This window comes from Natator depressus, chromosome 18 (assembly GCF_965152275.1).
Source record: "Natator depressus isolate rNatDep1 chromosome 18, rNatDep2.hap1, whole genome shotgun sequence".
Lineage (NCBI taxonomy): Eukaryota > Metazoa > Chordata > Testudines > Cheloniidae > Natator > Natator depressus.
The window spans coordinates 21,797,109-21,818,171 of record NC_134251.1 but is presented as its reverse complement, the minus strand read 5'-3'; the positions used below and the strand labels follow the sequence as shown (position 1 = coordinate 21,818,171).

At 53.0% G+C, this 21,063-nt stretch overlaps 1 protein-coding gene across 4 annotated transcripts in view; it reads left to right on the top strand.

The window, feature by feature from the left end:
• Positions 1 to 13,367: 13,367 nt before the first annotated feature.
• The window catches only part of GPR153 (G protein-coupled receptor 153), a 46,162-nt gene continuing 38,466 nt past the window's right edge, over positions 13,368 to 21,063 (top strand). For 3 of the 4 annotated variants that reach the window (XR_012642314.1, XM_074975268.1, XM_074975267.1), the window contains exon 1: positions 13,374 to 13,449. The gene's annotated coding sequence lies outside the window, so the exon portion shown is untranslated. Of the gene's footprint in view, positions 13,450 to 21,063 lie in introns of all 4 variants that reach the window. The other variant, XM_074975269.1, reaches the window with a different exon arrangement.

The following is a 21,063-nucleotide window of genomic DNA, read 5'->3' as shown; positions in this document are numbered from 1 at the left end:
TCAATGAAAATACACCAAGGATAAATTTTGGCCCACTGCACATATTACATAGTCTGGTTCCTTTGCTTTAAACTACAGAAGTAACAGTGACAGGCCCTGGAGAAATACAGGCTGCAGCCTTCAAACTAAAAATCAAAAGGACAAGAAGTCCAAGCGCCGGCATTTTATAAATCCAGTGCAGTGCCAGGTGCTCGAGCAGCACTGAGCAATGAAAGAGAAATACAGTGGCAGGGCAGGGAGCACGTATCTCTTCTCTTTGTGTTTAACCTACTCCAATAGATGCAGACTGAGGAAAGAGTAACCTGAGAACAGCAGGGATGGAACTGCCAGAGGCAAACCACACCCAGCCTGGGAGAAAGGGAAAAGAAATCCACTCCTTTTTGGAAAGCTTCCTAGCATGGAGGCGGCTGGGCTGACACAAGAAGCCCTCAAGGCCGACTGCATTCTCAAAGGTTGGACCTGCTGCACGGACCCATCTGCTTTAAAAATGCTGCCAGCTTCATGACGACACAGCATTTCACTCAAGGTATTTTCTATGGGTCTGGAAGAGCCAATGTATCCAATGCACTCCAGGATTCAGGAGGATGAGAGTGGATTCTTTTTTGCAGGGGGAGGTTGGATAGGGGTAGAACTCTGGGGCATGCGGCACAGACCCCCTCGTGATTCCGTGCAGAATCAGAGAGAGCGGGATTTGCTTCTAATAGCAGCTGCAGCTCTAGCATCGCCTAATGCAACGTGTCCCCAAATCGGACAGACTCTCCTGTGACTCACAAGAGGGGGAGAGCTGTGTGACTTGTCAATGTCAGTCTGCTACATGAATAATGCTCCGCGGCTGCCCACGGCTAGTGACGCTATTTATACCAAGCCCAACTTAAAGGTCTCCAATAAAATTAAGGCCCCTGTGCTACGGGACCAAGGGTGTAGGGGTGACCTGAGCTGCTAAGCAACGCCTCCTTTTCCAGTAGGGTTTAATCCCCCTCAGAAATCATGAGCCCCCTTTTATCTCCGCAGCTACTTACATGGCTCTCCTCCCCAGAACATCTCGCCGCTGCCCAGGGTGGCTGACACCTTCGCACATCCTAGTCAGGTTCTTATACTGCATCTGCTGGGTTCCAGATGTCTGACCACCAGCTGAGCTGGCGCCTGTCTTCTCCTGCAGCAGCCCATGGAGTGTAGGATCCAGGAGCTCAGACCTGGTCGCCCTTTCTCGGCACAAGGCACCGTCTAGTCTTTCAAACCAGCATCTTGGTGTGCTAGGATGTTTCTTGCTGCTGGTTTTGTCGAAAGGCTTCCGTCTTTAGAGCACATGCCCACCAGTTTGAAATGGGGACTTCCTTTGTTCCAGACAGTTCAACAGTATCATAGACGTTCTTACTCAGGCCTTATGGGCCTGACTGAAGTTGATTAGCGTGAGTGGGGGGGCCTGGAGAGCCTTCTAGCTAGAGGAAAGCCTCAGGCAGATTTGCTGCTCTGAGAAGAATGTTCTGTCCGAGCAGAAGGTTGCCCACGTCCAGCGACTCCAGGACTCAACCGTTTCGTCACCCGAAGACACGCTTCAGAGGCCTCTGGTGTGCCCTGGCTAAAAGTGATCAGACTCTGGTGGAAAATCCCCCCCCGAAGAGCTAGTTCTTTAAGCAAAATCCACCCTCAAGAAACGAAAAACGTAGTGGTGACACTGCGGTCGTGGGACACACCGCACAATCCCAGTGCGAGTGCACACGCCCGTCCTGCAGCAAGCCGTTAACAAGGGCTCTTCCTAGAGCCGCCAACATTCGGCCTGGTGCTGCTCCCCATAGCAATGTTCGAAGAAGTAAGGAAATGGCAGGTGTAGGGGCTCCAGCCCCCGCGACTCTTGCTGGGGAGGGGAACAGTGTTGGTTAAACAGGACAGGGGAAACATCCATCTGGAGGAAGCTTCCTCTTTTCCAAACTTCTGAGAAATTCTAAACCAAGTAGCAAGAATTCAAACCTTTTGTTTAAATAAGGTCTTCACCTGTGTCCCTTGAAGCTCCGTGTTCTGCTTAGACAGGATGGACCTTAGGTTTGCCAACACAATCCAGCCGCATCTCAGATGTTGCAAACGCTCCTGATTCAACAGCACCTGCCCTGCACCTGTTCTCTGGTCTCCGTCAATATTTCTATGCTTCTCTAATGCTGAGTCATTCGCCTTACACTTAATGAATCATCTGACAAAACTCTTTGGCAGGGTGCCAATCCTGCCAACCCTGGCCTCTCCAAGCACCGATGTGGCCTCTAGGTGTAGTAGATCAGTAGGGACAGACGCAGTCTGGCATGAGCCATGCTCTCCATGTTGAGCTGTAAAGTCTGCTGGCACTAAAACGACCCCAGCCTTGGCCTTGGAGCTTGAAAAACGGAAACCCAAGCCCAGGCACCAACTCAACACTCGATGTCTGTAAAGCCAGGAGCAATTTCCAGCACCACCTCCCTCCGTGCAGAACCTTAGAACACACGCGTGGGCCTGGCTCAGTGTCCATGTCCCCTAAGTAACTAGGAGCAAATTCAGCCACACATCCCACAGGCAACGTTCCCTCTAATTTTTGACAGGCCATGTGCGCAAAAAATTTCTTCTGTGCAGTGTTTCGCTGTGCGCGCGGAGTTTCGGGTCCGTGCGCGCACACAGCCTAGAGGGACCAGTGCCCACAGGTGTGTGCGTGACACCGAGTAGCAGTACTGTGCATTGCAGCAACTTCAAAAAGGCGTCTCCTTGTCTCTGAGCAGCCCAAGCTGACACGGCACCCAGCTGCTCTGAGCTGCGTAGCAGGGGACTGGCGCTGTGAGCTTTGGTCAACCACTTCCATGCTGTTGACAGGTCAAACGTGAAATGCGGCTTGGCAGTGGATTGTGTGGGGTCTTGTATTTAATGGGGATGCGCAGCCCACAGAGACGACAGGTCCCAGCTCTTGATCCGAGCAGTGCAGTGATGAAGGGCTTCCGCTCGCCGTGTTCTTCGCACTGCATCCTGGGGCCAGTAGTTACTGCAGCTCTGTCACAGAGGCATCAGCTGCAGGTCATGTAAATTCCCTGCCCTGATCCTCATTTGTCAGCAACATCGTCTCTCTCTTTAACCCACCTAGGGCCACGTCCTGCTTGCCTTATAACCCCACTGAAGCCAGCGAGAGGCAAGCAGGATGTGACCTGTAATACTGAGCTGAGCCTGCTGCATTCTTGGAGTGCAGATCAGGTCCAGGACTTTGGGCACCTCCCCCAGTTGCACCAGCAGCAGGGTGGTCGTGGCAGGGAAGCAAGTGCTCCCTACCTTCCTGTTACTGAGCAGCAACATGTCTGGCAAGCAATCCTCTCCAGGAGGTGGCAGGTGACTGCAGTGGGATCACCAGGAACTCGAGCCTGGGGCTGGGCAAAAAGACCAGAAAGAGAGTTTGCCTCTGACAGCAGCCAAACCGTGAGTGACTCATTGTTTGAATGATGGTCAGGACTCATCAGTCAAGTGTCCGTCTGTCTCTCTGAATAGCTCTTCTTGGTTGACATGGAAAGCAGGCTCCAGGATAGATGGCCTTATTACATTTTTTTGGACCATATACAGACTGACATCTATAAGACACTCAGCTGCTTCTGATGTTCCCCTCCCCTAGAGAGCTGCAAGCTGAACTCTTGACAGCTATTAAAATACTGAATAATATCACTGTGGTGACTGCAGATGTTCCCAAGGGTTTTCTTTAGCAGCTGGGAGGTGCCCTCAGGCCATGGGCTGGAAGGCCCTCATCCTATTCTGGAGCTTGCAAAACTTCTAGAACTTTGAAAACTTTTGGGTTTGGCAGAATCTGTCTTTGGTTTAAGACCTTGCTTTTCATGGGCAATGAAATTAGGAAGCCCTGCTCTGCTAACATCTGGAACCCTGTGCTGGAAAGAAATTCTTGCCTGACTTCTAGGACTACCCGGGGAATGACCTGAAATAACAAGCAGTGGCCTGGAACCTCTGTTTTACCAGCACCAAAGAGAAGTCAAACCCTTCCCGTCCTTAGGTGGCAGCTCAGGGAAATGTGCGTCCTCCCGAGTTGTACAGAGGCAGCAAACAGCCTGGTGTGCAGGTGATGAGACTAGTGGCAGCTGTGCCGACTGGGGCACAATGGTCCCAGCAGCGGGGGTAACATTTAGTATTTATCTTGTGTGCTGTGTGCCCGATAGTGATGTCCTTGAAATATGTGGGGTCTCAGGCAAGACTTCAGCCTGCAAGCTATTGAGGCTGCTTACTCAAGGCCACCAGCAGTAACTTCTTTGGCTCATGCTGAAGCCCAGACTAAACACCAAATACATGTTCTGCGTCATATCAAACCTCTAAAAGGTCAGCCTTGCCTTTAAGTGCATCACAAAGATGAAAGACAGAAAAAGGGAATACTGGATCAGACCAATGGTTCATCTAGCCCAGTGTCCTGTCTTCCACCAGTGGCTGGTGCCAGGTGCTGCAGAAGGAATGAACAGAACAGGGCAGTTATCAAGTGATCCATCCCTTGTTGTCCAGTCCCAGCTTCTGGCAGTCAGGGGTTTAGGGACACCCAGAGCAAGGGGCTGCATCCCTGACCATCTTGGCTAAATAGCCATTGATAGATAAGTTCATGGAGGATAGGTCTAATTCTTTTTTGAACCCAGTTATACCTTTGGCCTTCACAACATCCCCTGCAATGAGTTCCACAGGTTGACTGTGTGTGTGAAGAAATGCTTCTTTACATTTGTTTGAAATCTGCTGCCTATTAACTTCATCAGGTGACCTCTGATTCTTTTGTTACATGAAGGGCTAAATAACACTTATTCACTTTCTCCACACCAGTCAGGATTTTATAGACCTCTATCATATCTGCCCTTAGATGTCCCAAACCTCCTCTATTGACACCTCAATCTTGTACAGTTTCTCCAATTTGTCCCCTAAAAAGAATGGTCAGTTGTGGGAATCTCCTTTGCATCCCCTGCAGTGAAGACTGATGCAAAGAATTCATTTAGCTTCTCTGCAATGGCCTTGTCTTCCTTGAGTGCTCCTTTAGCACCTCAATTGTCCCGTGGCCCCACTGATGGTTTGGCAGCCTTCCTGCTTCTGATGTACTTACAAAAATTTTTTTTTGCTGTTTCTTGTTGTCTTTTGCTATTTGTTCTGCAAATTCTTTTTTGGCCTGCTTAATTGAACTTTTACATTTGACTTGCTAGAATTTATGCTCCTTTCTATTTTCGTCACTAGGATTTAATGACTAGTTTTTTTAAAGGACGTATTTTGGCCTCTGATCACCTCTTTTACTCTGTTTAGCCATGGGGGCATTTATTTTTTTGGTCCTCTTTTTGTTTTTGTTTTTTTATTTGGAGTATGCATTTAGTTGGAGCCTCTATTATGATGTGTTAGTAAATAGTTTCCATCCAACGTACAGACTTGTTTTACAACGTACAGACTGTTTCTTTTAATTTCCGTTTAACTAGCTTCCTCATTTTTTGTGGTGTTCCCCTTTTTGACATTAAATGCTACTGTGGTGGGTTTCTTTGGTATTTCCCCCCCTACAAGGATGTTAAATTTCATTACTGAGCAGGTAAGCTCTATTCACCTCTTAGCCCACACTCTGCGCTCACTTAAATCAATAATTGCCACTCCCCTTCTTAGTTCCAGGATAAACTGCTCCAAGTAGGGTGACTAGATCGCAAAAGTAAAATATGGGGACACGGTGGGTGGGCAGCCACAGGCTCACAGCCCCCACCACGGGTTGGGGGTGCATGGCCCCAGCTCTAACTGCTGTTTGGGTGCAGCAGGGGGCTCAGGGCTAGGGCAGGGGGTTGGGGTGCGGGAGAGGGTGCAGGGTGTGGGCTCCGGGTGGCGCTTACCTCAGGCGGCTCCCCGGCTGTGGCGACATCTCCCTCTGGGTCCTAGGCAGAGGTGCAGCCAGGCGGCTCTCTTCGCTGCCTCATCCACAGGTGCTGTCCCCGCAGCTCCTATTAGCAATGGTTCCCAGCCAATCGGTGCTGCGGAGCCAGCGCTCCTGACAGGGGCAGCATACAGAGCCCCCCGGCCATCCCTGCACCTAGGACCCAGAGGGTGAGGTCACCACTTCTGGAGAGCTGTGTGGAGCTGGGTAGGGGGCCTGCCAGCCCCGTGCCAGCTAGAGGCCGGGCAACCCTACAATATCGGGACAAATGGCGTCCATCGGTCAGGATGCAGGACAAAGAGTTAAAAATCGGGATTCATAGAATCATAGAATTGAATCATAGAATATCAGGGTTGGAAGGGACCTCAAGAGGCCATCTAGTCCAGCCCCCTGCTCAAAGCAGGACCAATCCCCAACTAAATCATCCCAGCCAGGGCTTTGTCAAGCCTGACCTTAAAAACTTCTAAGGAAGGAGATTCCACCACCTCCCTAGGTAACGCATTCCAGTGTTTCACCACCCTCCTAGTGAAAAAGTTTTTCCTAATATCCAACCTAAACCTCCCCCACTGCAACTTGAGACCATTACTCCTTGTCCCCAATTTGAGGACATCTGGGCACCCTCGCTCCAAGAAGCAGTCATTAATGGTGGCTAGAAATGTGATCTCTGCATCCTATCCTGAGGTGACTACCCAGTCAATATGGGGATAGTTGAAATCCCCATTATTGGGTTTTCTGTTTTTGTTGCCCCTCTAATCTCCCCGAACACTTCACAGTCACTGTCCCCATGCTGGTCAGTGCTATATTCCTGCCGCCCTGCTCTTGTTGTTCAAGCATGGAAGATGTACAAGGCCTTTGCGATTCATGGCTTTGTCCAGGCTGGCCCCGTGTGCTCTCTCACCGGCCACTGGCTTTCAGGGGCTGGGACAGCAGCTGGGCTTGTCCGCCAGTCACCGCACTCAAAGCTGAAAGTTCGATTAGATCGTCTTCCAGAGTGTAGCGAGGCGGAGCGGCCTCCCTCCAAGGCAGAGAGGGAGGAACTCCGCCCCTAGTGGGCGGAGCCGGGCCAGGCCCCTCCTTGTGCCGAAGGAGGGGCCGAACAGGCGCTATAAGAGGCAGGGTTTCCAGCTTGGTTGCGGGAGAGCCACGGAAGGAGGTGGACGCTGCTGCCTTGCTCCTGGCCCCTGCACCAGGGACTGAGCTGTATCAACCCCTGCCTCCAGAGGAGCTGCTGGAACTGCCGAGGCGCCTGGGGGCCCGTGAGCGATGCAGCCCTGCAAACAAGTAGGGGTAGGAAGTAGCCCTAGGAAACCAGACATTCGGCCGGTTGTGTTGCTGAAACCCCGGTCAGCGTGTTATGGCAGGATCCCCGCTGTCCCAGCACTGGGAGTCCCTGCCATTGCTAGGGCCCTGGGCTGGGACCCGGTGGAGTAGGGTGGGCCCGGTTCCCCCTACTGCCAGCCCCACCACTGGGGTGGCAGCCTACCCCCCCTTAGGCCACAGGACCTGGTTGTCTGCCCCAGCCACGGAGCTGCCCGTAGGCTGCTTGGGGTTGCTTGGCCCCGCCCAGAAGGCAGAGCTACAGGCTGTTACGAGTGCTGGTCCCCTGTTGATCAGCTCTCAGAGGCTGGGTGGCATAACGAGGCTGCACGGCCTCCCTTTAATGCAGACAGGGAGGACCCTTCCAAGCCCCAACACAGAGTTACATGTTCAAGTCTGGGTCTGGGTCTGCATCCTAATTTTTGTCTGATTATAAGAGGGTTTGCAGCAGACGGTGTCTGTGAGTCGCTTCCAGTTCCATCCTGCACCCATTGCTCTGCTCCGGCTGGCTTTGGCAGTTAGCAACCCGAATCACTACCGCACCTTTCTTCTCACTGGAATCAAGCCTGTAAATATTGCTAGTAACCCGCAACTTCACTTTGTCCCTAGTCAGCAAGACGTCCCTCTACCCAATGCAGATTTGGCTGCTGTAGGCATTCAGCTGCCCAGGAAGGAGGGGCTTAGTTTTCACAAACTGAAGTATTCTAGCATCCCGCATAGTCCAGTTGGGACTGGCTCCATCTCCAGCAGGGTAACTGCGAGACCTTGTTCAATACAATGACAAATTATGGCCTGCCTCCTCCAGCCATGGCGCAGAGGGTTGAGCCGCTGCACGCAGACTGCTGTCAGCTTTTCAATTCAGATTAAATGTTTAGCAGCATTTGGATTATTATTCATTTGGAATCCCTTACCACAGGCTGACACAGCTTCCAGAGGCCAAACTGCACTGATTGCCACGCCACGCACATAGGTTGATACCTTGACAACCAGATAAAGGAAAGGTCACAGCATTATTAAAGGATGAGAGTCACAATGTGAGTGTGCATGAGGAAAGAGCCAGGGAGGAGGACAGCGCTCCTGCTCAGCAGGAAGAAGGTGTGTACAGAATCAGAGCAGTCCTGACCCTGTCATCTAGCAATAATGCCACCTTGTTGCAACAGAAGTTCAGAGTGCAGAGTCCAAGCTGTGTCCCACCCACCCATCTGCCATCTGCCTGAGGCAACAGGGGCCTGGGCATGTTGTGAAGGGTTTGACCTTGATTGGGTGGGTGGCAGCAATCCAGCTCACTCTAAAAGCAACCTCCTCTGAGCAGAGGTCTCCCGCAGCCAAGTTCAGCAGGAATGTCATTGCACTGCGGGGCTTCTGATGAAGGAAAGTAAAAAACAGAAATAAACCAGGGATGGATCTTGGTGTACCTGCGGGGAGAAAACCGTCACCAAGCATGTGCCTTCTGCCAAAATGTGTCTGTGGTCAATAGACCAGCATCACTTGCTCCGGCACCGGGGCTAGTGTCTACCATCTCCCTGCAAATGCAGCTTCTACAAACCAGGGGACTAAGATGACCACAGCTGAAGAGAAGTAAAGAGCATTTATTCCGTGACAAAGTCCTCTTACCTCTATCCTCTTACCTATAATTGTGCAAAACAGAAAACAAGAGCAAAAGCTGCACAAATGTAGGTTTCCATCAGTTTAGGATAAAGTTCACATGGATTTCTACTCATGCCCAAGGTATTTTTCACCTGCAGAATAAAATAATATAAATACACATCGGCAAAGTAAAAGGGCTGCAGTCTGTAAAGGGTTAACAGGGTGTCTGGCACTGGCTGTTTGGGGCCCAGTGTAAAAAGGCAGAACCACGTCCCCTCCTGCCTGGCTGGCTGGAGCAAGGAAAGTCGAGGGATTGTTGCTGTTTCTTGATTGATTTGCTTTGTTTAGTGAGTTGTGTGGACAATAAAACAAGCCCAAAAGAAAGAGCCTTAAAAGGACTGAGGACTGGAGCTTGCTCTCCCTTCCCTGGCTGGTGATGCTGCCCACCAGCTCCCAGTAGGAATGCCCTGATCCTGATTAGCAAAGCAGCTAAGCCTGTTACCTTAGTGCATGCTGCACCAAGATTGATGTAAAGTGACACACACACACACCCCAATATACCAACTCTCCTGTGTCTCCGCAGGAAGAGGTAACTCCTGCTCCTCAGCAACTTACCCAGAAATAGAAACCAATGTAAATTTTGTAATGGTCCAAATTTCATGGAGCACGTTTCATGAAGCCAGCTAGCTTTCCCTCTCCCCAGCCCACATCTTCAGAGCAAAGCCCAAACCAGTCAATGAGCTTACCTGTGTGAAGAGGAATACAAATATTTGGGTCCATATTCTTGTCTTCTGACCAGTTCCAAAAATAGATTATTCCAGCCACCTGCATGGTAGTTTCAGAGTAAGAGCCGTGTTAGTCTGTATTCGCAAAAAGAAAAGGAGCACTTGTGGCACCTTAGAGACTAACCGATTTATTTGAGCATAAGCTTTCGTGAGCTACAGCTCACTTCATCGGATACATCCGATGGAGTGAGCTGTAGCTCACGAAAGCTTATGCTCAAATAAAATGGTTAGTCTCTAAGGTGCCACAAGTACTGTTTTTCTTTCTGCATGGTAGTGAGAGCGAATAATTTACTAGTCCTTCCAAGAGCTAAGCAGGTAGGTAGGTACTAAACTGACCTCTGAGTTTGTCTCTGTTCACACCTCAATACAGTTTGCTACTGCCTTAGCTGGAGCAGCTATGAGCTGAAATAACAATCCACACTGCTTTTCCCTGTTCACATAACACGCGCTCCTGCTATAAGGTTGTGTCAGAAAGTTACCTTGAACGAAGGCTCCCAACTTCCCTCCAGTCTATTATAAACAGCCTTTAATAGCAAATCTGCTGTAAGCACATGCCCTTTGCTCCTTGGAATGGCTTCCTCTAGAAGGGGTGCCATTCCCATAGATCTGGAGACACTGGGTATTAACGATTAAGCTGTTGCTTTTTGCTAATGCTTTTCTCTATTTAAATTACATATTGCTTTGTTAAATTGCCAACTGGCAGACAGTTTAAGCTTCTGAGCATCCAGGTAATCAGGCTCCATGATGGTGCTCCAGAGCAGGAAGGAAGCGAAGTGAATTAGTTATGCTGTGAGCAGGAAAAGGAGAAACCACCCAGGTGCACTAGTTGTATTTGAGAGAAACAAAATAAATTAAAGCCTGGTCCTGCCTGGGCTCAGTGCGAGAGTTTCTGTCTAGGCCAGATGAAGAGTCCTGACTTGATAGGGATCGCCATCCTCTTCTCTCGACTCACTCCCCTTTGTGATGAGCTCCCGAGGTCTGCATTAGTCACCCCCAGGGACTCTCCCATGGGAGCTTTAGCCAAGCTCTCGCTTTCCAATCTTAGCTGGCTGTGGACTTCTTGAATTGCAACAGGAAAACAGCAGAGGAGAGAAGGTGAAATTGGATCCAAACACCTTTGCCCCCAAGCAGTTCTGCCTAGAGGGATGGACTAGGGCTGACCACAGTGCCAGATACAATAGAAACCCCAGCGCCGATCAGCTGGAAGCATCTGGCCTTCAGTGCAGAAATCTGTCTCTCTTGTGGAGTCCCTGCCCTCCCCAGCAGGTCTGCAGCTCACAGTGCAGGTTTGCAGGGTGCTCTCAACCGAGTGGAGAAATACAGCAGGCTGGTCTTGGCAGGAAGGCGATGGGGGGGATGATCCACACACTGACTCACGACTCAGCACCTCCCATCACCATCCTCCGAGCTCAAATCCTGCTCACCTTACCCACTAAACTAGCCCCACTGAGTCCTTGCCAGACTCTGACCCATTGACCCTGGCTGGGACTCAAATGACCAGTTCCAGCAGCTCCTGCCTGGAGCCACAAGCAGCTGGAGCGTGGTCAGGCTGCCGGGGGTTTAGACAAGATGGCCAGAGATGGATGGCTAGCACCTTTTGTGTCTGGCTGAGGGGTCAGAGCCAGGCAAATGTGATTTACAATGCTGTGTATTAATACTGTAATGTGAGGGTTTATCCAGCTTCCTGTCACCTTGCCTTGGACTTGCCAGTTTTACCTGCCATTTCCCTATCCTCCCGAGTTGATGTGGGAGGGACACCCAGATGGAAAAACTTTCAGCTCGTCCAGTCTGTGTCCCCGTGCAGGGACAGTGCAGAATGGCTCCCTGCAGGACACTGCCTGTTTGCTGTTCTAGGCTCCCTGGTTGATTTGTCTGCTTCAGAGAGGCTCATGGCCCAGGCTTAGTTCCATTGTCTTGGCACCTGGGTGATCCCTGTTTGGGTCCCTGCTGCACTACCGACTTCCTGTGTGCCCTTGGGCAAGTCATTTAATCTCCCTGTGGATAAGGAGGCCAAGGGCCTGGCCTGGCCTCCCCTGGGTACGGTGAGGACACAGTGAAGTGGGAGGGGCTCTGCTGCGATCTACATTTACACCTCAGAAAATCTGATCATTTTCCACAGGGCGAGACCTCTAAATCTGGCCTCAGCCAGGCTCGCAGGTCAGCATGATCTGAGGGCTAGAGACATGGCCCGGTGCCCTCACGGTCACCCAGCCATTGGAATAGCCTAGAGCAGGGAGTGATAAATGCACTGTCACTGGGCCCTGGGGTGGAGATATGCCGGGGGGGTCTGCAGTGACAAGGCAGAGCAATCCCGGCTGCCTGTCCCCCTGTGGTCCGCCAGTGGGACCCATCACCCGCATCCCTGCGAGCCAGCACGGCCAGCTGTGGTTGGACGTATTCTGGGAGATGCCATCACTGGATAGAAGCTTTAATTCCTAGAGACCCCGGGGCCCCCTCCGCTGCCCCATGCAGCCGGGCCCTGGCTCGCCCCTGCCACCGGCCAAGTCAGGTCACCTCTGGCCGCCTGCAGGCATCCCCCGCCGGACACACCCAGGGGCTGGGACTAGGGGCGCTGCCCCCCCCCGGCCATCCCCCGCCGGGCACACCCAGGGGCTGGGACTAGGGGCGCTGCCCCCCCCCCGGCCATCCCCCGCCGGGCACACCCAGGGGCTGGGACTAGGGGCGCTGCCCCCCCCCCGGCCATCCCCCGCCGGGCACACCCAGGGGCTGGGACTAGGGGCGCTGCCCCCCCCAGCGACCCCCCCGCCGGACACACCCAGGGGCTGGGACTAGGGGTTCTGCCCCCCCAGCAACCCCCCCCCGCCGGACACACCCAGGGGCTGGGACTAGGGGCGCTGCCCCCCCCGGCCATCCCCCGCCGGGCACACCCAGGGGCTGGGACTAGGGGCGCTGCCCCCCCCGGCCATCCCCCGCCGGGCACACCCAGGGGCTGGGACTAGGGGCGCTGCCCCCCCTGGCCATCCCCCGCCGGGCACACCCAGGGGCTGGGACTAGGGGTGCTGCCCTCCCCGGCCATCCCCCGCCGGGCACACCCAAGGGCTGGGACTAGGGGCGCTGCCCCCCCGGCCATCCCCCGCCGGGCACACCCAAGGGCTGGGACTAGGGGCGCTGCCCCCCCAGCGACCCCCCCGCCGGACACACCCAGGGGCTGGGACTAGGGGCGCTGCCCCCCCTGCCATCCCCCGCCGGGCACACCCGGGGCTGGGACTAGGGGCGCTGCCCCCCCCGGCCATCCCCCGCCGGGCACACCCAGGGGCTGGGACTAGGGGCGCTGCCCCCCCTGGCCATCCCCCGCCGGGCACACCCAGGGGCTGGGACTAGGGGTGCTGCCCTCCCCGGCCATCCCCCGCCGGGCACACCCAAGGGCTGGGACTAGGGGCGCTGCCCCCCCAGCGACCCCCCCGCCGGACACACCCAGGGGCTGGGACTAGGGGCGCTGCCCCCCCTGCCATCCCCCGCCGGGCACACCCGGGGCTGGGACTAGGGGTTCTGCCCCCCCAGCGCCCCCCCCCCAGACACACCCAGGGGCTGGGACGAGGGGCGCTGGGGGGCTGCGCACCCCCTGGCTGGGGCGGTTCCATCACCCCGCGGTTCCAGTTCGGTCCAGGACTCCCGGCCCCCCGTGGTCCCGGCCGGGCGCCCCCGGCTCCCCCCGGCTGCCCTGGCCGAGCTCCCCGCTGCCTGCGGCGCTCGGCGAGGGACACGCTCCGCCCGCAGAGACCCGCCCGGGGAATCCCGCCCCGCCCCGGCGCGGGAGGGGGCTCGGAGCCGGCAGCGCGGCCAGGCATGCGCCCTGCCCGCCCCGAGCCGAGCCGGAGCCCGGCCGCCGGGACAGCGGGCTGCGGGCTGCTCCAGCCCCGCCAGGTAAGAGCCGGAGCGGTGGGGAGCCCGCCGGGGGGCTGCGCCCCACCGAGCCCCCCGCGGGCTCCCCCGTCCCCCGCAGCACGGGGCTGGGCAGGCGGGGGCAGGCTGTGCGCCCCTCTCCCCGGTGCTGGGGGGGTGCACCGAGCCCTGCCCCTCCGGGCGCCCGCCTTACCCGGGGGGGCCCCCAGGGACTTCCCCTCGCCCGGACCCTCTGCCCTCCGCACCCATCGACCCTGGGGCTGCCTGGTGTGCCAGCCCGACTGCCGCCTGGGAACCCCCCCGCTGGAAACCGAGCCCTGCCCCGGCCCGCCTTCCCTGCCCGGGAGCCCCGGGATTTGTCCGGGCTTTGGCGGACGGTTTCCCTTCCCAGCTGTAGCTGCCGCTCTGTAAATCAGGGCTGGATCCCTGCGTGCAGGTGCTCAGTCACCTGGCTGTAGAAAATCCCTCGGGTCAGTAACCGGCTGGATTTCGCTTCCTAAACGGGGTTTTCGCTACTCTTGAGAGAGATTTTTTTTAAAAAAATGTTTGGAAAGGGTCTGTACTTCTCTGTCCCTGCTGCAGTTGGGCAGGTGAGGGGCCCTGGCTTCGTCCCCTGCGGCAGGGACCGTCTCTGCCTCCGAGAGGAGACCAGGAGCCGTGCGTGTTCCCAGCCTTTGTTTGCGGGCAGGAACCAAGTGACCAAGAGGGAGGAGGTTCTGCGTGCCCAGGCAGGGCGCATCACACGCACCTGCCACCGAGACTGGCAGGTCGGCGGCGTCCCTGACACTGTCAGTGGGTACGGCTTTTGATGAGGGATCCTGTCCTGCAATTGCAGGGGGCGGGAGTGGATGTGTCCATCTCTACCTTCTCTGCTCCTCTAGTCCCATTACCAGAAAATGGGCTCATTTTCCGCTAAGGCTGCAAAATAGCCTAATACTCCAGACATGTCGGTGAGACCAGCAAGCCTTAGAAATACCAACAGCCTTCAGAATGAAAAAGGGACACTTCCCATCCAGCTCCCATGTCTCCCCCGGTCAAAGTAAATTAGCTGGTCTGAAATGTCTTCCATGAAGTCCTCTGTATTCACAACCAAGCAGCCTGGTGGTGTTCGGCAATGTTAGTAAGGTTTCTTATACAGAACAAGGAGAGGCTCTAATTTCAGCAGGTCCCTGCAGCATATCAACCAGCACTTGATTTTCACACCCAAATTATTGCATCTTGAGCCACTGGGACGGCAGAGTTGAATTATTCATAACCACAGAGACATGGTTTGGAATTGGAGAAGTTAGATGCTAAAAAGGCCTTTTCAGACTGTCCTCCCATGGCACTGTAGTCCCCTCTTTTACACAGTCTAGTTATTTGTCTGATCTAGCGTTAAAGGATTCAGGTAATGGGGTTTCTGTCATTTCCATGGGTGATTCTTCTACAGCCAAAAAAAATCTCATTTTTGTCTTAAAACTTCCCATTCCTGATTTCTTCTCATTACTCCTCCTTCAAGGACTTAACACATTGGAGCTAAATAACAGCAACTCAGATTTCCCTTAAGAACTGTAAAATGTAAAGGTTTATTATTTGGGAGGTGTGGGGGGGGGTAAACAAATTAGGCATTTAAATGTGGTTCTGTTTGTTTTATAATGCAGCTATTGCTCTGCTCATCACAAAACACACTCCAGTGCAGTGAAAACAGGCTAAAAGGCCACCAACAAAGAGCAATGCTAACTGGCCATGTACTGAATTGGTGGGAGCGATCTGGTGCTATAGAAATCAGTGCTAGGTGTGTTCTTGTTTAACATTTTCATGAATGATCTAGAAGAGGGTGAACAGCAGCTTAATGAAATGTACCAATGATATTAATTGGGAGCATTTGAGAATATCCTTGAGGACAGAGAAATAAAAAATGGGGCATGGAAAGATTAAAACCATACCCAATGAAGTGAGCTAAACATGGGGAGGAGAGAGGAATGCAGTGGGGAGTAATTTGAACGTTTGTGCTGGAAAGCAGAAATGCTGAGCAAACCCTTGGGGTGATGGAAGGCAACCAGTGAGACAGAAGTTTGTGCTGTGGTGTGGCTGCCAAGCAGGCCAGGTTACTTTGGGGCTGCATGTGAAGAGACAGCAAGGCACGGAGGAAGGAGCCAGTGGTTGCTCTGTGCTGCTCTGGTGCAGTCACATCTAGCCTAGAGGTCGTTCTGGGCATTGTCTTTCTGGGAAATCTTGGCAAACTGGTGGGAGTTCAGAGACACTCAGGCGAGGGGCTGGGCTGCGGAGCGTAGAGTAAATACAACTACGGCTGTACAGCTTGGATAAATCCAGGCGAGGTGTGATAGTTCGCCGATGAGGTGTAGGAATTATTGGTGTGATGCGGGAGGAAGGAGGGTGTTTACGAATATTAATAGCAGTGAGCTCTCTCGGTCTGCGGAACAACATACGAATAATACTTGCATCGCATGCTCAGTTAGTGGGCTCGACACCAGGTCCCGGAGTGAAATCACTGCCTGTGTTCTACAGGAGATCAGACTGGATGATTCTAGTCCCTTCTGGCCTTGATTAGACTACGACTCTGTTTCCCCCCGTAGATCTCAAAGCCCTGTGCAAAGGGGGCGGGGGCACCATTACTGGTGCCCATATCTTTGCAGTGGGAGGGGTAGAAATACTGCCACTTGGTGAACTTAAAACTAGAGGAAACACTAGAAGAGGTACAATTGGGAAGAGTCCTGTATTTGCAGAGATGGACTGGAAGATCTAATAGGTCATTTCCATCTGTAACTCCTGTGATTCCAGGAATTGGCCCGCTAGAATCACAAAAACTTCCACGATGCTTGTCTGGTGTTGGCCTTGCCCAGAGGCATTGTCCAGGCTTCAGCAAGGAGTCCAGGGTAGAAACAAGGACTCGGAGGTGTGTGGTAGCCTTTTCACCGACCCCAGAGACACAGAGTCTGCCACCAGTAAACACAGCCCATGAGGCAGGTGGTACAGATTACAAGAATAGATGCCACAGATAATCGTAGTGCCATGTGTGCACAAATGGAACATCCTGCCATAAACTCCTGTGTGTATCTCCATCGTTAAATGCTCCAGTAATCAGATACAAGCCGGCAGCTATTCTTGCTGTAGTCAGCGTACTCACAGCACCTCTGCAGTGTAGATTGCAGTTTAGTCCACCCGGCTTGAAAAATGAATGTCAGCCTAAACTTTGGTTCTGACAAGACTTTCCTACAGCTAGTGTGCTCCTCAGCCAGCAACGACTCTCCACTTATCTAGTGTGCAAACTGAATTCCTCTTGCAGCATAGGTGACACCTCACACATGTGACAGGTGAGGATGAGATGAGGCTCCCTGCGTGTGCTCGTTACAATGGTGCTGTTGAGAATAGAGTTTCCCTCCCCTGTCTAGAGCTGAAAATAGGGACCCTTCTGAGCATGCCATAATCTGTTGCAAATGAAAATGGGCTTTGGTAAAAGCTCTTCATGATCTATACTCTAAAATCACTTGGATTCACCTTTGTGTTGGCTTAGCCAGTCTGTTAATTACATTTCAGAGCAGACATGGGGGTGAAAACCTTCAGATCCATTTCCCTGCAGTGGGAGCATGAACACTGCAGAGATGCAGGATTTGGCTCTGTAGTGACGTGAACTGGTTGCCTCTGGTTGAGAGGCTATGATGACTTTGAATTGTTCCGGTGCCCTGATGCCGCTGCAATGGGCATTGCATTAAAATACATCAGAGCTTCGGCAGTTTTGGTTAGTAGCCACATGCAGGAAAGAAGGCCTCCTCTCCGCCTCTCTGTCTGAAATAAGTAACATTTGTTTCTTAAAAGCCTGTCATTTTAAAATATTTCTTTCTATTCTTTTTCTGGGCCTTCCCCTCCAAAAACAAACAAACAGCAAGCCTGTATTCTTGGCAGCTTCCACACACTGTGTATCTTTATTCATACCCATGTGAACCACAGAAAGAAGAGGTTGCACCTAGTGAATTTAGTTAGATCTAACTTAACATCTGTCTACCCCAGCACTATTTAGCCGCTATTTTGTCTGGACTGGAAGTAGTTTCAAGTAAATGACCATGAGGAATCTGTTATAACCTTGGGGTTATCCTCTATTCTCTAGGCACACATGAAACACATTTGTGTATATGGCAGTTTGCAGCATATATTAAGATGGGAATAAGCTGCTTTATTATAACAATAATACCCGGCTCTTACCGAGAGCCTTTCATCAGTACATCTCAAAGCACTTTACAGAGGAGAGCAGTCTCATTCAGCTGTTTCATTACTCCTGGCTGCAGAATCAAAGCATCCTAAAGGGCTACCGTAGATATGCCCAAGTCACGAGAAGGTATTTCTTGACAGTCTCTTTCAGACCGGACGCGGCGAGAGGAAGACGCCACCAGCCCAGGACACTGGATGGTCATTTTGATGAACTGCAATAGTGCATTTCCCTACGATTCAGTGACACCCTCGAGGATCCTGTCCCATTTCCTCACCTCACTAAAGGCACCTCATTGCAAGGACCTTTGCTGAGGAGACCTGAAGATGATTTCCATGAGTGTACATGAATTTCAGCCAGAGCTCAGCCTAAAATGATCGGACTCTCTCCCTTCCTCAGGGCTTGGCAGTCACCCCTGCTGGCCCTCAAGTCCAGGGGCCTGAACTCAGGTCTTCCATGGCGTTGCATTTTTGCAAAGGACATTACGCTCATTTGGAAGAGAGCTTTTGTGCCTGTCGTTTCTCTTCATCGCTTCTTGAATTAAAGCGCCGGGGCAGTGATGGCACTGCCTAAATAATTAACAACGGTCGCTGTGTTCGTTAGCCTCTTCGGGGTGTGTTTTCAGAGAGGATAATATTGGCATCATTTACGTTTAATATTTAATGAGATCTGTAAAAACAGCAGCTGTATCCGATCAATACTAATATAGCCCAGGTAACGCAGTGGCCACACAGCACAGAGTAACTACAGCTCTGTCACGTGTCCATAACGAGAGCAGCCAGAGGGCAGAAGCATTTTGGTTTTTTTGAATGCGGCGTGCCAGTGGCGGTGGTTTTCTGGCTTAAGGGTATTGGAAAGGGAGGCAGCATTTACGAGAAGATCTGCTTGTTCTTGTCTCTTCTCACCCCCTTTGGTCTGGATGGCTGGCTTTGTCTTGCTGCCCTAGTCAAATAATTGCCAGACCCCTGCTCTGGGATTTCTCCTGCTGCCCTCTCCAAAGTGCCCTGCTGGCCGTGCAGTCGGGGGCAGTGATGCCCAGCGGGGGATTCTGGATCTCTGGCTCGAAGCAGCTGAAGGTGGCAAACTTGGCAGAGCTACTGCCCGTGGGCTTCTTGTGGCCAGCAGTGACTGCTGTGCTTTTAGGACTTCCTAGCACCGGATCGGTGCAGCAGCTCACCCGTCCGGCCAGTCTTGGGGCGCAGTGCAGGAGTGGCTGCCCTCAGAGCCGATGAGGAGAAAAGGGGAGTGATGGAGATGCTGCTCCATATGCCGAGAGGCACCTGGCCCGGCTCTCAGGTTTGGCAACAAAAATGCTTTTAAGTTTATTATTGGGGTCTTGGGGCCAGATTCTTCGGTTACTCCACTGGTGTAAATCTGGAGTGGCTCCCTTGAAGCTGCCCCTCCCATGTTTGTCTGTCTGACCACCGGTGGCATCTTGCCCTAACTCTTGCCTTTGAGCTCTCCAGACAGTGCCCGTCTTTGCTTTACTCATTTGCACCGTGGGGCGCCACGCTCATTTGGGGCCTGTGGGTGCCACAGAAATATAACTAAAGACATGGCTCCGGAGAGTGGAGAGCAGGAGTAAGCACCTCCCCTCCTTCCCCCTGCTCTGCCGCAGTTCAGGTTTCCAAGTCCTATCCAGCTTCCAGAGCGGGCCGGTGGATGTTGGAGTCTGTTACCGAGCTAGGAGGATACAACAGGTTCTCGTGTCGCTTCTCACGTAGCTGCTGCAGAAGGTGGAAAAGCCACTATTGATTTTCCTCCATTTTTCTTTCTGAAAAATGATTCCCAGCGATGTGATTTTTCACAGAGCCAAATGTCTCACGGTTCACGCATGTGCTGCCGGCCGCGTGAGAGGAGCCACATTCCTCCATCAGCTGAGGACAGCACTGAAGAGCCCTGCCCCACTAGCTTCCAAACAGCTGCGGTTTGAGAGGGTTTGTCAGTGCTGCGCAGGGAGAGTTACAAGCACTTCGCTTTGCTGAGAGGTTCAGAACCTCATAGCAGCCTTCTGGGGACGAGGAGACTCCCTTTTTAACAGGATGTGCATAGTCCAGTTGGCTCCGTAGTTGCCTGCCTTGGAAAGGTGAAGTTATGAATGCGTGATAAGTGGAGTTTCCTGACAGAGAGCAAGGAGACCCAAAAATGTGTGTTTCTCTCATAAGCATGAAACTGGCCTTTTCTATGAGCCAGGCAATCAGTGGGGGCACAGTGTTAATTTAGCACTAAAGGGACATTAGGAACAAAATTGGCATCTTTCACTTGGGCTGCCACGGGTTGTGTTCTCCTGCCACCCTCCCAAATCCTAACGAGGAACAGCCCTGCCCCCACTCCCACTCTGCCTTCCCTGAACGACTTGTCCCATCTTTAACTCAGTCCAAGGAAGGCCCTTTCCGGTGTGTGTGTGCAGAGAGAGTATAACTCCCAAAGTTCTGGCCTTCTGTTGAAGCTGTTCTTGGTTTCACCTCCAGCCTTCTGAAATCATGGGGAAATCTTGCCTGGGCAGACCCCAGATTAGTTGTCTGATAACAGCTTTTGAACCAACCTACTGCATTGGAGCCAGGAACTTAGACGTGCCAGGCTAGACTGTATCCCATTCTGTGCCAGTCAGCTGCTGGCCAAGGAGGGTGGAGAATGCCAAGGTATAGCAGGACTCACTCTGCAGGCTTTGCAGAGCATCAGATTTCTCTGGAAATGCCATGAAGAATCCTGTACCTCTCCTACAGATCCCACAATCAGCCCTGTGTGAATCCACCCTCTCTGACCACTAGTTTCTGTGCTTTTGGTTGTTCTGTACCGGATTCGGCAACCTGCGGCATGCGAGCTGATTTTTACTGGCATGCTGCTGCAAGCCGGGGTCCCGGCCGCCGGCCCCGCTCAGCCCGCTGCCTGCCTGGGTGAACAGAACCCCAGGCCGGCAGCAGGTTGAGCGGGGCCGACGGTCGGGACCACGGCTCAGCCCGCCGCCAGTCTGGGGTTCTGTCCACCGACCCTGCTCAGCCCGCTGACGGTCTGGAGTTCCAGCTGCTGGCCCCGTGCCAGCCAGGGTCCCAGCCATCTGCTCTGCTCAGCCTGCTGCCGGCCTGGGATACCAGCCACCAGCCCCGCTCACCTCGCTGCTGGTCTGGGATTCCAACCGGGGTCCAGGCCTCTGGCCCTGCTCAGCCCTCCTGCCGGATTGGGGTACCAGCAGCCAGCCCAGGGCTCTGCTCCTGGCCTGGGCCCAACGCACTACAGCCCTTATTAAAAATTACACTACAATTAGCTTAAAAACTTGAAAACTTAAAAACTTAAAAACTTTGTATATTACAGTAATCGTTTAAAAATGTATAATGTTAAAAAATACATAGGTCTGATGAAACACTTTTGTGCCTGTGCTTAATTTGTGTTTTTGATGATTTACCTTCTAAAAAAATCTTGCATGTCTCATA